We start from the raw sequence: 18,272 nt of genomic DNA, 5'->3' as shown, positions 1-18,272 counted from the left end.
ACGTCCAAAGTGTGACCAAAATGACCCATTGTTCCGACACTATCGAATTTCTAGGTCGTTTCTTTCGCATCGTTTAGTGATTATTTTTTAAAAGTTTTCTGTGCCTACTTCCTCGTCTTGTGCGTCACCGGAAGTGAGTTAAACGGGCCTTTAAAGTGGGAGTTAAATGGCTCACTATTCCGCCACTATCGAATTTCGGGGTTGGTTCTTTCGCATCGTTTAGTGTGTATTTTGTACCGTTCTGTTCGCCTACTTCCACTTTAGTGCTTCTATTTCCACTTTAGTGCGACAACAAAAATGAGTCAAAATGGCCTACAAGTATAGCGGAATAACTTAATGCTGTTCCGTCACCATCAAATGAGGTTGTTTCCTTCACACTTTTTATACATGATTTGTGTCGCTTTGTGCATCAGTGGAAGAGGGTCAAAATGGACCTTGAAAGTGGAATGAATATGTCTTTCTCTGCCGTATTTGTAGGTCACCTTTGACCCACTTTCGTTGGCCTACAAAACGTGAAAGTATGCGCAGAAACGGTATAAATATGCACTAAACAATGCGAAAAAAGCGACCTTGAAATTCGATACTGGTGGGAGAGTGGATCAGTTTTCTTCCCACATTGAATGCCCATTTTGACCCACTACTATTGATTCACAAAACGTGGAAAAAGACTTACAAAACGGTAGAAAACACGCACAAGACGATGTGAAGGAAACGACCTCGAAATCGTTCCTGACGGAATAGCATTAACTTGTTCCGCCATATTTGTAGGATAACGTTGACCCATTTCCGGTGACGCAGAAAACGAGGAAATAGGCGCACAAAACGACACAAAAATGGAAATTTAGCTTAATTACATGGAAATTTTAAGTTTGTAAGCTTAATTATATGAAAAAGTTTATAAATTTTCCTTTAAGTTGGTCTACTCTACGTTGATTTGGGACTTTTAAATTGTATTCATTTTTCCACTGAAAAATATGTATAATTCAACAAGTTGATTTGATTTTGAGTTGCTTTTGGGGTTTAACGTCCCGGTCAGCAGCGAGGCTATATGAGACATGGACCTACTGATTAACGTGGAATCCGAACCACATGAGCTCCCGCAGGGAATCGAACCCAGGTTTCCCACGCCAAAGGCGCGTACGCTAACCGCTTAGGCACGGAGAAGCTCTATGATTCAACAAGGAAACATTTATTAGTTATAATTATAATAATTATCTATATAATTGAATTCATTGTAATTTGGTCCATAACAAACACTTTACCATTTCGTACTAGCTGTTATACCCGTTCTTCGCACGGATCAGATAAAATATCAATGTAAACAAACTGAACAACGGGAGAACAATTAAGAAACATTTCTAACATTGGATATATTTTGTGTGAATATATATCCAACAACGTACATGTGCTTTCATTGGGAAGGCCGATGGGGCTGAATTTTAACGTAAACACTATCGGGGGTGTCACTATACGTCTGAGCAACCCCGATAAATATGGATTCGACACAAATTCTACTACTTTTACATGTCCCGGTGAACACCCCCTCAGACCCCCTTAGTTCGTATTGTGAAACAATCTCCTCTGGCCCCCACCAACCCCCAACTAATACCACGAAAACTATGAATGTGACACTAACATTTGCCATTTTCTACTACTTTTTACATATGCCGGTAAAAATCCCTATAATCCTCTGGTTCCAATTTTGAAAAAAACAATGCCTCTGGTCCGCAGCCGATGGGGGCTGGATTTGGAAGTCAACGCCTGTGGAAGTATCACCATTCATCTCAGCGACAGCTAAAACTATGGATTTGAAACTAATATCGGTCACTTTCCATTAGTTTTACATGTCTCGCAATTCCCCACCCCCGGTGACTCCCGGCCCGCATACAATGCTGGCTAAATTTGAAAATCATCGCTAATGAAAGTATCACCATTAATCTCAGCCACCGCGAAAACTACGGAATTGACATCGGTCATTGTGGATTATTTTTACATGTCTCTTGATCCCCTTCATAATGCCCCCGTTTCTTATCTGATGGGGGCTAAATGTGAAAGTAAACGCGGTCTTGAGTTTCACCAATGAGCTCAGCTACCCCGAAAACTATGAATTTGACATTAATATCGGTCATTTTCGATTATTTTTTACATGTCTCGGAATTCCCCCCTCTGGTGACCCAAGGCCCGCATACAACGGTGGATGAATTTGAAAGTCATCGCTAATGGTAGTGTCACCATTGATATCAGCAACCGCGAAAACTATGGATTTGACACTAATATCGGTCATTTTGGATTACTTGTACGTTTCGGTATTCCCCCCCCCCAATTGACCCACGGCTCGTAGCAGAATACGGTGAATTTTGAAGTTAATGCGATCGGAGTTTCACCATTGATCTCAGCGACCGCGAAAACTATGAAATCGACACTGATATCGGTCATTTTCTACTACTTTTACATGTCCCGGTAAACGCCCCCCTGAGACCCCCTGGTTCGAATTTTTTCGAAAAAGCTTTGCCTTGGTGTGAAACCTGGACCAAGGTATCTTTGACCAAAATTTGGTAACTCTCGGTCGACTTGTCTGGTCCCCTGGCCGGTCCCGGTAAACGTCTCCTGGAGACCCCATAGTAAGGAATTAAAAAAAAAAACTCTTCGTCTTGGTCTGGGGCCTAGACCAAGCTACCCGTGACCAAATTTTGAAAAGTTTCGGTCCACTCGTCTCGTCCACAGGCCGCACAAAGATAGACACACAGACACACGAACAAACTATTTTATTTATATTAGAAAGGTCAGATCCGCTGTTATTGTATTAGTGCGATGCTTGAGCGATTGATCGTAGAAATTCAAACTCCGATGAGTGATAATTTTATAGGCTTGTTTTATTACAAGTTTAAACTCTTTAGTCAGTAGAGAAGAGGGCGTGAATCATGGGTCAGAGTTGATGACAATGGGTTTTGGCAGGTCTGTGGGTCACAGTGGGTAATAGTGATTTATGGTGGGTGGTGGGTCAGAGTGGGTCACGGTGGGTCGTGGGTCACGACGGGTGGTGAGTCAATTGGTCGTGGCTAAAGTTTTCATTGCCCCACGCCCTGTCTGAACTACAGTGTTGAAAATTAATCAGTGAAAATCAATTGCAATTGATCAATCAATTGTAAGTAATTGCTGTGGAAATCAATTGCAATTGAATCAATTGCCAATTAATTTCAATTGCAATTGAATTACAGAATTCAATTGCAATTACTTTCCACTGCAATTACTTTCAATCAATTGATCAATTGCAATTGATTCTCCTTTTTTAATGGCCAACTGCAATTAACAATTAACCATTACTTATTTCAATTGTTAATTGCAATTAACAATTAAATTTACAGATTAATTGTTAATTGTTAATTCAATTGAAATTTGCCCAACACTGACGTCAACCAACCGTCATTACACAAGAACCATCGGAAAAGTCCGTGATATGTAGCTGGTTGACTGACAACTGAAAGTATGTGAGATAGTTCATCAAGTGGCGATCTCAGGGCACCAGATAAATCACAATCTTACTCAAGAGTTGGACATAAGGTAGCTATCGGCGAAATGGATGCTGCGTCTTCTCACAACGGATAGTTCAGGAGGTTAGAAACAGGACGAACTTCGCTTCCAAGTGGTACTCCACCCCTGTACTTGGCTGATCTTGCTTCTTGTGACGTCCATTTGTTTCCAAACGTTAAGAAATTCTTGGTGACAAGAAATTTCAGTCTAATGAAGAAGTCATTTCCACAGTGACAGCCTATTTGCACTCCCGGACGAGTTAACATAATGGTGTGAAGGTATTGGAGGACCGTTGGCAGAAGTGTGTTAACGTTCGAGGAATTTATGTTAAAAATTTAAAGTCAATGACAATGGTATTGTGTTTCTTTCAATCAGATTCCTCGAACTTTCCAAACAACCCACGTACTTTTGCAGCAGGGTAACTTTTCTTTGATTAGTATGGTCAGTTTCTACTCCCCTCCAAAATATGTAAAAATGAGACTTTTCGAAATTAAAATTTTCAGAAATTTTTAACACATATCAAGTTACTCATGTCAATAAATCATGTGGTGTCTCTTACTAATCAACTATATCATCAAAACTAAAAACAGTTTAAAATTTTCCCTTATTTAAAAATTTTCGCAATTTTGTCTATTATTTTTTTCGTTTTAATTTGAAATTTTACATAATTGAAAATCATAATTGAAGTTCATTTTAATTGAAATCCGGGTTCATTTTACATAATTGAAAGAATTCTAGGCTATCTTTATTAATAATCAAAATGACATTAGTAGAAGGAAAGAAAATAATAATTCAAATTCGAAAATTTTCATAACAATTTGAACATTTAATAGTAAACCGCAGGTCATGTATATACAATGGAAAATATTACATACCAGCCTTGTTAGATGCTCTTGATAAACTGGGGAGTGTAGAAGCCGGATCAATTGCGATTGCCAAGACAGTAATTAGATATGAAAAAAAAAAAAACAACAACAAAGCGAAGTTACATGAGTAAAAACGTCATAATGAGATGATTGAATCTGCAATGCTCTCTAAAAGTGCAAGTATTTCAAATTTACTGAGTCTCAGTTCTAAAAACCGCTCTCAGTTACCGATACTAATTTACATACATTTCTTCGATAATTCATATACTCTTTTGTATCAATACTAGCTTCGAAAGTGGTCCAGCATAGAATGGTAAAGAAAAAAAGACCCCTGATCTAAACGCATAGTTGCCATTTGATCCACGTGGTCTAAATATACTGAATGAAAAATTTCATCGCAGTAAAAAAGAAGTATTTAGAGCTCGCTCAAAGCCTTCAATTATGCTTCACACCTGTTATTTGAAATATTGAACGTATTCGCATTTAAGCGGTGATGGATCTTTTCGTTGTTTTGTGCAATGCTTGTGAATTTCATCCAAAAACTACATTTAAAGTGGCCAGGATTTCGTAATAGGAGGAGAAGGGGTCCGTGACATGAAATAACCCCGTTACAACAATATCAATTTTTAACTTACACCCCCCGTTTCCTCAACACAAAGCTGCTCATTAGAAAGAGTAACCAAACGCTTACTGTAGCCTTTTTCTTTAAAACGCCGATTCTTCTTTTTCTCGTTTCTTTTTGTTTAATCCTTCCGTAATTTTTCCATTTTTTTTTTTTTTTTTTTTTTTTGGTTTCGAAGGGGGTTCCATACCTCCCTTGGGTACGGGTCTGAAATGGCGTTGATAGTGTAGGCATAAATATAAGACATATAAGTCCACGACTCGAAGAGAAACGGAGTTATATTTATGATTGGTATCGTCTAAAATACGGATAAATTTCACCTAATTAATTATGTACCTCCCACAATTCTGGAGAACATACTAGGGGTCCAAATATTCCACTGTTTCAACGTTTCCAAGAGTTTTGAAAAAAACTTAAGCATTGTAATTTTAAGGCGCTGGAAGAGGAACGTCTTTCCATGCCATATGTACGAATACTGAAAAATGAAATTGTTGTTTCTACAAAATGTCTTGTACATAAGGAGGATAATAAATATGTTCCCCGTGAGGACTATAAAGAAATAATAGAGCTTTGCCTGTTGATACTTGGTGAATTTCCAAAGGAGTACCGTTTCAAGTCACCAGGTGCTTACCATATGGCTCGTTGGATGGGAAAGGTAATATGCTGCTTCAGGATATAAATTTTCCGCGAAATGTTTAATCTTACAGTCAAAGAGGAAAAAATCTGAGGAAAGTGTGTTTATTTGCAAGTCTCATATACGTGAAAGCATGGATTTCTTGTCACAAGGCATGTAATGCTCTCGTCAACGACTTACTTCTGTTCAAGCCGATCAAACAATACGCCATAGTGAATAAATCAGAGTCTGAATCTAAAATGAACAAGTTTCGAACTCACTTGTGGCATCTTGAAGCAGAGTTAGTTCCACTCTCACTGTTCTCTGAGAAGTTATCTTTCGAGGACAAGCGGAATATTATAAATCGTCTTAAGGCTTGTGAAGAAAATTGGAGTTCAAGAGGCATAAAGCTCACAGACTGCTACGGCTTAGAAACAAAGAATCTTCATGATTTGATTAATTCAGCCTCTCTTTGCGCCTTACGTTCTCTTCGAGTTCACATCAATTTCATGTTCCAATGTGATCCCGAGCACTGAAGTGACTCGGACAAATTCCAAAAGGAGAAACGAATCGTCGAGTCACTTAAGGTTTTCAACGATGCTGCTGAACGTTCAGTGGCCCTTATGTCCAATTTCAATGAGTCAATCACAAAGAAAGAAAGTGAAATGCAGAGCCTAATTCAGGTTGTTGAGGACCACAGAAAGCGTGTTTCAGGCGCTCGAAAGAGCAGTTTACCAACTTCGTTAATAACCTTATTTTTTCTGTTTAAAATGAACAGCAACAGCATATTTAGAGGTATATAACTTATTTTGAAATCAATAAATGGTAATTTTGGTAATAGCTAATTGCAAGTTTAGTAATAATAATAAATAATTCATTTTGTAAGGCAAAAAGTAAAATTTACTTTATAAGGATTCAATTTTTAAACCTCCAATATGTCTCGTATACGACATTATTATATGCATCCTATGGCACAACTTCGTATCGCTTAAGCAACCCCTAATTATTATCCAATTGAGTTGATTTTTTGCAGTAAAGCATACTTGTAGGAAAGGAACAATATTAGCAAATATGCGCGATTAAATTCGCAAAAAGATTTTTTGAATCACCCTAATATATATATATATGTAAGTAGGGGCAGCGGTGGCGCAATGATAGAGCGGTTACTTCTGGAGCTTGGGTTCCCTGGCTTGATCTTAGCTGGCGACAAATGGGCTTTATGAGATATTGGGTAGCAGTGATCGTCTCAACTTGCAGGAAAATGACGGCAAAAAAAAAAAAAAAAAAAAAAAAACTTACCACAGGGTGTTCTCTGTCCATTAAAAATAACAGGGTCTGATCTCGACCATCCTTTCTTTGTGTATATCCCCGTCGGGTACCCTACTCATTCCTTATACCTCATAACTCATACTTGCCAAAATTGGCCAAAAGTAGCAATTTAGACTACCCGAGTTATATAAAATGTGGTTAAAAAAGATATATCTATATCTGTCTATCTATCTATATCTATATTTATCTATATCTATATATCTATATCTATATCTATATATATATAGATAGATATACAGGGTGTCTCAAAAGTCCCCTGACAGAGGGTAACTCTGTTATTAAAATGTAAGAAAGAAAACCATTTCTAAATATGATGTTTTCAATCTAAAGTAAAGGAAATGGGGACTCTTTGAAATGGGTACTGACCATCAACATGTTAGCGTAAAATACAGTGAGTTCATTCACTTTTGTTGTGGGTCCAGGTAAATGGCGACGTTGCATTTTCATTTAACATTAGGCGCATAAAGAGTGTACAGTCCAAACGGCTCGTCCGATTTAAAAAATTCTTTCACATAAGATTTAAAACAACATATTTGGAGACAGTTTTCCCTCTTCCATTTTGTTGTAACTCTAATAATAACACAATTACCCCATATCCGGAAACTTTTTAAGACACATATATAGATGGATAGATAGATAGATATATGGAGTTTAAGAAAATAAATAAGAATTTCAAGGGGTAAAAAGGGTGTGTGCTAAAACTGCTATTTTCACATTACTAACGAGGAATGATTTCCTACTGAAACTCAGAACCTGCACCGTCTTTCACGCACCGTCAGAACATGCATTATCATCCAATATGATAACACGATGTCTGCTGATCATTGTTTGATGCTTGCGAACAAATTTGTTGTGTGAGTTCATCACTATAACTACCCGCATTGATGAGTTCACTTCAACTGAGTAAGACATGATGGATCAATCCCACCATAAGAACAACAAAATCTGCGGGTTTCGCAAACCGTCCTTGATGTTGATTATGATTCAACCATCATTCTAATCGCTTATGATTGTCATAGCAAATTCATTTTCAGTCTGAAGTGATAATCTAGTACAGGAAACCTCCCTACACTGTGAAAACTCCAACTGCACCCCCAGCGGTGATTCTTGTTGGCCGGTCTCAGCTCATATGGACCTGAGCCCAACTTTTCCACCTTACCAATTGCACGGAGCCGCTGGACAAAAGTGGTATGATGAATGCTGAACTCGTGTGCAAATGCACCACTACTTTTCCGAGGATCCACTTCCACTCCATTATGTTCTCCAAGAGCTTTTCTGAACATGTTGTTGATCAGTTTCTAAGAGACTTGTTTTGCAATGCAGTGCCACTGGAGAAATTTGACAAACCGACTGGAATTATTCTTCGTATTCGGAATTCGACAAACCACTGCAGTTTGATTTCGTAAAGAAGTTACTAGCAATTGCGTATACTGCATAATGAATTTTCACACCATAATGTTTAACAACGGACTCCTTCCTACCTATCTGGGTATCACACTCTGTACATGTACAGAATTTGTGACCTAACATATCTGACCTTATTCCATCTCCGTGTTGTGTTGCTGAGATGAGTTTCCCACCAAATATAAAAGAGGGCATTTCAAACTCACCAACCTAATTGCAGCTTAAAGGGTTAAATTTAAATTTATGTTTACTCAGAGTTTTTGTATTAAATTATTAACTTTCCATGGGTTAAGGTAGAACTCACTTTAGAAAAACAATTTAAAATTTAGTGTAAAGTCCAGTGTCAGTTGAAAGTTCAAATTACAGTTCAAAGTTCAAACTACAGATGTTCAATATGTCCTCCATCAACGACACGAACAATATCACATCGATACTCAAATTCCTCCCATACTCGAGCAAGCATGTCCTGCGTCACTGATGTTATGGTAGTACGGATCTGGTTCTTCAACTCTTCCAGCTTCTATGGGAGTAGTGGTACACAAACGTTGTCTTTAACGAAACCCCACAGGAACAAGTCACAGGGTACAAATCTGGTGACCGTGGAGGCCAACTGAGACATCCTAAGTCGCCTGCTCCTTGACGACAAATCCAACATTTCGGTAGTTGCATTCAGATATTCACGCCCTTTGCGACTCCAGTGAGGAGGTGCCCCGTGTTGTTGAAAAATGAAGTTGTCTTCGTGCAGCCTCGGAAACAACCAGTTTTGTAACGTAGTGAGATACTGCTGACTGTTAACCATGTTTCCATTAAAGAAGAATGGGCCGTAAACAGATAATAGGGATATCGCACAAAACACATTGACTTTGGGCGAATCTCGTACATGTTCAGTGACTGCATGTGGGTTCTGTAGGCCCCAAATTATAACATTTTCTTTGTTTACCTGACCACTAACACGGAAGGTCGCTTCATCACTGAACACGATGCGTTGTGCAAAAGTGTTATCATTGTCAGTAGCATCCACAATCTCGTTACAAAATGCCACACGTTTGTGTTTGTAATCTGGACGCAGAGCTTGTAACAGCTATAACTTGTACGGCTTCATAACCAATCGACATCTCAAAACACGCCAAATTGTTGTTGTCGGCAATTGTAACTCCTGATTGGCACGACGAGTTGATTTTGAATGACTACGTTGGAAAGCAGTTTGAATTAGTGCAACATTTTCTTCAGGAACACGAGGGCTGCCAGGACTCTTTCCTTTACATACACATCCTGTATCTACAAACTGTCGATACCATCTGCGAATGTTCCACCCATTCGAAGGATCAATTTGGTACCTCAACCTGAAACATCCTTGCACTGTAATTACGGAATCGCACTTCGCATACTCGAGAACACAAAATTATTTCTCCTGCAGAGTAGCCATTTTAAACATATGACGGTTACCAAGCAGAACAGAAGACGACTGACATCTAGCGGCTATTAATATAAACTAGACTATGTATTCGTTTCTCCAATAGCCGAGCCGAGGCGCAGCGATCGATAGTATGGACAAAATAATTCTTCGTAATACGTATAATCTTTTTGAAACAATATATATGGTAGTTGTACCAATTATGGCCCGGGTCCCTAATATGGCCCAGCCACCATATCTCTGCAGATTTACGGTGGTGCTACTAGATGACAGTATAAACTATGTCCTCTGAGCTGCGCAAATATGTTTATGCTTGTCATGAGGACACAGTTTACACTGTGATCTATTAGCACCAACGTAAATGCAGAGATATGGTGGCTGGGCCATATTAGGGACCCGGGCCATAATCGGTACAAGTACCATATATATACAGGGTGTCCGGTGATGAAATGCAAAGATTTTGGGAGGTGATAGGGGAGGTCATTCTAAGCCAAAATGCCTATATGAACATAGGGTCTAACCCCCTTCGTTTCGGAGATAGGGGTGAAAGTAAGTTTTTGCCGCTTGCACTTTTCAAGTTCCGTGTGAAAGCTTATTGAACACCCTGTGATTGGTTTTACGTTAAGTATTATACCTCGTTTTAAAGCTACTGAAACAGGCTTTCAGACGGTATACAGTTTATTCACGTACTGCATACAAGAGGGAAATAATGGAGGGAACATTTTCGAATTGTGCTATAAAATTCCCTTTTTCAAACAATTTTGCGCCATTCTTGAGTGGAAACACTGGCAATAGAGTAGCAAGATCTAATTGGGAAAACAATGCTGTATATCACAAACCCAGGTGAAATGTCACTGTAGTGTCTTTATTAGAAAGCAGAGACCATTTCTTACTAATCACTCTATTACAAGATTCGAATTTGCTATAGCTTATAGTGGTTACGAATGTTAATAAACGCGTGTTTAAGCAAAAGTGGGAATACAATTCTATTCTCTAACATCGACAGCTCTACATTTCTATCCAAGAACAATGTTATAATCGTGTGGACAACAGATGGCAGCACGTGAAGTGAAGTACTCGTACAGTTGTCGAGACCTGAGCATCCAGTGCAGTACAGTTGTCGAGACCTGATCATCCAGTGCAGTACAGTTGTCGAAGGCGGTAAATAATTATTTCCAGTGCACGCATAATTCTGATCGTCTCACGTACACGCAACAGAGATGTTGCCACGGCTCGGCCCAAATTCCTGGACATGTTTTGGCATACCTTCTATTATAAGTTGCGTACCGCAACTCACCAGCTTGAGGAACTGGCCACCTGGAGGTTAAAAAATAGGGTATCCGTAGCTGGCGGAGAAAAATAAGCGAGTCATTTAGTGTGTCCATCCCCATTGATTGAATCGCGAACTTCATAATACGGTTGGATTACTTACCTCTCTGAGGATTAAGGAAACAACCGTCGAATTGGTTCTGTTGACGAACTTGCTATTCTCTTGGGTTAACGATTTGTTTTCGATATTCTCCTCTCCGGACGCTGATATCACCAAAACTAGTTGACGATTTTGGCATCTCTACCGGATAACGATTTATATTAGTGCTTCCTCTTCGGAGGAGTAGTCACCTTAATTAACTTCACCCTTAGAGCATTGCTCTAAGACACCACAGTATACAGGGGCGAACAGTACCCTGTTTTGTGGTAAGCTGGCACCATCTCCCAGTTTAGTTATTAAGATGGCTTCTCAGAAGCCAGCAGCAAAATCAGATAAAAAAAGTTCAACAGACATCCATCAGGCAACAATCCATGTCCTGAGGTGCACTGCAAAGTGCATTCAGGGGGAAGGTGATATCTTTGAAAATGTGCTGTACGCTCGAAATAATAATGTTGAAGATGAACGTTAGTAGTGTTACGTCTGGGTCTGCCCTCGTGCCTGCCATTGTATTCAACTACATTCCTATTGTGCTCTAATTAATGTACTTTTCGAATTATTAAACTCATAAGTATGACAATGGTATTAATCCACGTGTTGTAAATTGACTCTTGTAAGGCCCCACAATTCTTCGAATAATACAGTAATACCAATAACATTCCAATAAGGGACATAATTACTGTATAAGTGTTCAATCAACACATTTGTTTGGTTCCAGTAGAAATCTCTCTTTTACGATTAAATTCTTTCGTAAGCATTTGTCTCTGCTTTCTAATGAAGACAATAAATTCACATTTCACCTGGGTTTGTAGTATAAAGCATAGTTTTCCCCCAATTAGATTCTGCTACTCTATTGCCAGTGTTTCCACCCAAGAATGGCACAAAATTGTTTGAAAAGTGGAATTTTATAGCATAATTCGAAAATGTTCACCCCATTATTTCCCTCTTGTATGCAGTACGTGGACAAACTGTATACGGTCTGAAAGCCTGTTTCAGTAGCTTTAAAACGAGGTATAATACTTAACATAAAACCAACAAACAAAAAAAATCCGGGCGGGCAAAGGGACACTTAGTATTCGGCGAGGCACATTATTTTTACACCGTACTATTATATTTATTACATTATAGACGTATTATTTTGGTCCCCTCCGGGGGAATCTCTCAGAGCTCCGGGAGACAGTGCCACCCTAAAAACATGTCTGGAAGAAACACTATTTCGCACAACAAACGTAATTACAGCTCTCTCTCTCTCTACTCTTTTTTATACTAGTGCTATAGGAAAAACAACTAACAAAAAATTTCCTCAAGAATTCAACAGAGCAAGACTGCTAACAAATGCAAAACACAATCTATTAAATCCAATGCACTATTAAAGGTTTATCAGCTGCGTACAAGGGAGGGGTTGCTGACTCACATTGAGTTTCTCGCGTATCCCACCAGTGACGTCACTATTTACGATTCATCAAAAACAAATGTCTGTAGAAGCTGAACGAGACGGCCTATCAAGATATAAAAAATACGGGTCTCTTAATTTTTGTTTCTCTTTCTATTGTACCAAACTTGTTTTAACTCGAACTGCTCCTTTAAGTAATAAGCATAAAATACTCAAAGGAAAGACTTTTATTCGTGGCGTCACTGGAAATTCTCAAGAAAATGATCAAATTGCTTTAGTTAAATTTAAATTAGAAGGGCAGTATTTTACGCATCCTTTTCGAGTGTATAAAGATTTTCCGTATAATAGCATAATTGGCCAAGATTTCTTAAAAAATCATCATGCAATGGTTGATCATAATAAGAATTCTTTTAGTTTTGTTAAATTTGGTATTCCCCCAAAAGTTGAATTGCCGCCATACGCATCTTTTTATGAAATTTCTAACCACATAGCGAAATTATATAAATCTCAATTCTTAGTAGCTCGCTCTGTTGTTTTGCCTCCTAATTCAAGTGTTCAAGTTACATTAAAAAAGTAAATGATTTTGCAGGTAATCGTAATTTACTATGTCCCAATGTGTTAATAGATACGCAGGCAGAAATTTTTGTGCGTAAATCAGTTGTAGACGAAATTCATCCAGTAATTTCTGTAGTTAATCCTACCAAAAGTAAACTTGACTTGAAAAAAGATGTTGGTTTGGGTTCTGCCGAACATGTTATCAGTGATACCAACTTCAAGATCAAAATAGTACTAACAATAAGGTTCATCAACTTAATGCAATAGATACGAAATCTTTTCCTGAAGGTTATGATAAATATCGAGTAAATGTTAACCCTGAATTGTTGCCACATCAACAACAGCAATTATATTATTTAGTAGAGGAATTTTATTCTTGTTTTTCTTGGAATGAATTTGACTATGGTTGTGCTAAGGGATATAAGCATAAAATTGAATTAGTAGACAATATCCCAGTAAATAGACCCCAATTTCCAATACCATTTCATCTACGGGATGAGATCAAAAAACAAGTAGATATTTTATTGAAAAGTAAGATCGTAGAGCCTAGTATTAGTCCGTATAATTCTCCGGTAATGCTTGTTAGAAAGAAGAATGGACAGTATAGACTCATAAAAGATGGGAGGTACATAAATAAAAAATGGTTCCTGACAGCTTTCCGGTTTCTCCTATACAGGATATTTTGACTAATTTGGCAGGACGCAAATATCTATGTTCTAGCGACGTTTTTGGAGCATTCTTTAATATTCCCCTCACTGAAGAATCAAAACCTATCACAGCTTTTTCGATTCCGGGCGTTGGATCATACCATTTTAATTTTTTGCCTCAGGAAGTCAAGACATCTACTAGTGGTATAAACAGATTAGTGAAACTCACCTTAGAAGGTCTTCCACAAGATAAAATATTTGCCTATGTTGACGATTATTTTGGTCTAGTGATAGTTTTGATGAAATTGTGCAGTTAACTCGCATGTTGTTTCAAAGAATAAAAGAAATTGGTTTAAAGCTTTCCCCAGAAAAAACAAAATTGGTATATTTTTCATTAGATGTTTTAGGTCACACTGTTAGTAAAGATGGTTTATCTATTTCGAAACGAATAATTAACTCAATTTCCAATTATCAACGTCCCAAAACAAAGAAACAGGTCAGAAGTTTTTTAGGATTGGCTTCTTTTGTTCGTTCATATTTACCTAATTTTAGTCAATTGGCAGAAGCGTTACTTTCTTTGTTGAAAAAGGATGCTCCTTTTCGTTAGGAGGAACCACAGGAGACAGCATTTAATAATATCAAACAAGCCATCATTTCAGCATCATGTTTAATGAGATACAAGCCTGATTATCCTCTGTATCTCTATTTTGATGCCAGCAAGGTCGCTCTTTCTGGACTAATCAAGAAACCTCAAAATTCACCTGACGATAAAAATTTAGTACCCATTAGTTATTGTAGTCGTGCAACGTCTCCTAGTGAGAGAAAATTACATCCATATCAGCTTGAATTACTAGCATTATTGTACTGTTTACGTTCATTCAGATATTTTCTTTTGGGACGTCATTTTTATTTGAAGACAGATTGTCATAGTCTACTTTATTTTAAGCAAACAAAGAATGTAAGTAAAATTTTCAGATGATTGAGTGAAATTGAATCGTATAATTTTACTATTTCACACATCAGTAGCTCCAGTAACATAGAGGCAGACGCCATTTAAGTTTTACTAACCCCTTAGAGATTTGGAAGATGAGAAAAAGAATCAAGAAGATCCGAAAATTTTGTTTACTCAGAACACAAATTCATTTTCAATTTTAGATGAGCCAAATCTGGCAACAGAACAGCGTAAAGATCCGTTTTTTAAAGATGTTTTTTCTTGGTTGGAACAGAAAGAAGTTAGAAATCCTAAAATAGAACGTCAAGCATTATCTTTTACTATTAAGGATGGAATTTTGTATAGAAAACAGAAAACTTCTCAAGGTATAAAATTTTTAGTTGCAGTTCCTACTTCTTTGCGTTATAAAGTTTTTAATGCATGTCATACGTCTGCATTGGGATCATCTCATACTGGTTATTCTAAAACCTATGATATGTTAGTAAAAACAGTGTATTTTCCCAACATGAAGAAATATATATATATCAGAAGTGTAGAGAATGTACGATTTATCAAGTATCGAAATCGAAAATTGGTTCTCCGTATGGAACATTGCTTACTTATCCCTCAGTTCATCCCTTCTATCGCATCCACATAGATGTAGCTGGGAATTATTCCCCCAATAATATGTTAAATCACAAATATTTGGTAGTTGTAGTAGACAGTTGTACTAGATACATAATTGCAGACTCCCTTCCTGATGTTACAGCAAGTACTTTGGCTTCATTTCTTTATCATAAAGTAATATTAAAGTTTGGAATTTTCTATGAAATTGTCTTAGACAAAGGCAATGCATTTACTAGTGGACTATTTAAAGAATTATGTGCTATGATTGGTGCTAACATGCGTTTTGTAAATGTACATGGGCATTGTAGTAATGGTCTTTGTAAAGTTAGTATTGGGAACATAGAACAACGGTTAAAATCAGCTTTATGTGACAAAGATTTAGGAGAATGGATTGACTTAGTACAACCTATAGTTTTTCCGCTTAACGTCACCAAGAATTTATCATCTCAAATTTCACCATTTGAATGTCTTTTTGGCTTCAAACCCAGGTTACTTCATCAGGCAATTTTATATACCCCGTGTCAATACGAAGATAATGCCATTCGTTTACAGCAACTACAAGAGATTAGAGATAGAGCGCAAGAAGATCTTTATAAACGTCATAAAACGGCGACCAAATTTTTTGACAAGAGACATACGAAACCTGTTTTTAAAGAAGGAGAAAAAGTTTGGATATTGGACACCACAAGAAAAAAAGGTCATACCAAAGCATTCAGCGGAAAGTTTATTGGTCTAGGGATAATTGAACGTGTGGAAAATCCAAATTCGAATTTTGTTAAGTATAAGACCGCCCGAGGATCTTACAAGATAGACAGCTAGCAGTTCAGAGATTAAAGAAGTTTTATGAGAAGGAAAACCCGGAAGAGGAAGACCACCTTGAAGACTTTGACGAAGAGATGGCTATCAACGTCTGCACGGAAGACCATACGATGAAAAAGAAAAAGATGAGACGTGAAGACATCAAGGACCACAAACTGAAGAAATTTTCAACCCCAGAAAACAATGTTTAGAAGAAGAAATTTTCATCCCCATTTGATTGCATTTATTTATTATGTATTCTGAGCTACAACTGATGGCACAGCACCGGCACTCATCCCTTCTCTTCATATCAAAGATGTTGTGACTGCCGAAAATCTACCAACGTGAGCAACTATAGGGAAGAATTCCACAGAAGGAAAACCGAAATTTGTTTGTAATACTGCCATCAATCAGAAGATTAGTATTTATATAGGTAATATAGTGGATATAAAAGTAAATCCGACAAATGGAACCTTCACTCCTTTAGGTGGTGCAGATAAAGCCATTCAAGACGCAGCTGGATCTGAACTTCTAGAAGAATGTTTGACCATATCATCATTGAAGCCAGGAGAAGCGAAGATTGCCAATGGTTATCGTTTACCAGCTAATTATGTAATTATGACATGTGAACTACGGAACTCAGACCAGAAGATTTTACGAGAGACATACAAAAATTGTTTTAAAGTGATGTTGGAGAATGATCTTTCTACAATTGTACTACCTAACATTTCAACTGGAGCATTTAAATTTTCGAAGTTAGAAGCTGCCAAAATTGCCTTGGCTACAACAAGAATATTTTTAGAAGAACATCTAGACGACGTGGACCGTGTCGTATTTTGTATTTATGATAGAGAGAATTGAGACACTTATCAGCGATTACTCCCCATATGTTTTCCCATTGATGAAGAATCTGCTAGTCCGTCTGTCCGCACGTAACTTGTATGTGGATTACTTTTCTTGAAGATTGGATTGTGAAAAGGAACACCTTATAGATGGATGAAGAACTTTCTTTTAGCACTGGCCACGCTTAGAAGTTAGTTTATCTTGGTTTTGATTTGTGCATCCAAATCAACCGGTAGAACACTTTGAAACTTGGAATACTTCGAATTTTGGAACATGTTGGTATCTTCAAGAATTGTACCATTTCATTTGATTGGACAGCGTATCACTACAGAAGTTTTGTTTACTTTTATTTTTTTATTTTTTTGAAATGTGAGTATGTGAAGAATGAAGAAAAACAACGACACGCGTATGGATAGATATTTCGATGGATATATTAAGAAGATTGAAGTCAAGATTGCAAGAACCATGCTCCATCCTTTTAGATGTCCAGGATTCGATGCCATGATTCATGTCCAGCATTCGATGCCCGAAGAGGACAAGATTTAAGAAGAAAGAATAATTTATATGTTAGTTAGTGTTGTAGGTTATATTGGTGAATAGTTCTGTCGTGCTGATTTCATATAGTTTGGTTACAGCCAGTATATGGGACTATAACCATATCTTGGAATTCCTTTCCAGTCTAAGGACGCTTTAAGCCTAAATAACTTAAAGCTCATTTTTCTCAAACTGAAATCAGTACCCTTCTTGTGGAGTCTAACTTTACTATCTTTGGTTAGCTAGATAGTATTACGTTTTTCTCTTCTCGCGTATTAGTCACGTTTGATATTGAAGTTATTTTCTGCATTAGAGGAACATATATATATATATATATAGGTCCACATTGGATTTTACACTCATGAAATATTTATTTATTTGATTATGATTTTATTTTATTATACGTATCTAAGTTTTGATAATCTGTATTAGTGATAATTAAATTTAGTATTATTCCTATCTTTCATTTCCCTTCCCTGAGCACTAACGGAACTCCACACTAACATTTTAAAACACATGTCACTCACAATGATATTATGCAAGCACTAATGTTTATTTTTTTCTTTTTCTTACTTTGCATCTTTCCAGAGACGCTGTTGTAACATATTCCAAGGTCACCCAGTGAACTATATGAACTGTCTCAGAAATATACACTCAGCAGTTTCCAGTCGAGGATTAATTCAAAACAAACAATATGTTGTACAAAGAACTCTTTTATCTTCAACAAACATTTTTTTAA

The 18,272-nt window shown here is 37.3% G+C and overlaps 1 protein-coding gene across 1 annotated transcript in view; it reads right to left on the bottom strand.

The window, feature by feature from the left end:
* The window catches only part of LOC145671217 (uncharacterized), a 682,733-nt gene that overhangs the window by 328,465 nt on the left and 335,996 nt on the right, over positions 1-18,272 (bottom strand). The window lies entirely within an intron of this gene.

This window comes from Thermobia domestica, chromosome 15 (genome assembly GCF_964235325.1).
Source record: "Thermobia domestica chromosome 15, izTheDome1.hap1.1, whole genome shotgun sequence".
NCBI classification, from domain to species: Eukaryota; Metazoa; Arthropoda; class Insecta; order Zygentoma; family Lepismatidae; genus Thermobia; species Thermobia domestica.
The sequence above is the reverse complement of the archived record's forward strand: the minus strand, read 5'-3'. Positions and strand labels throughout refer to the sequence as shown.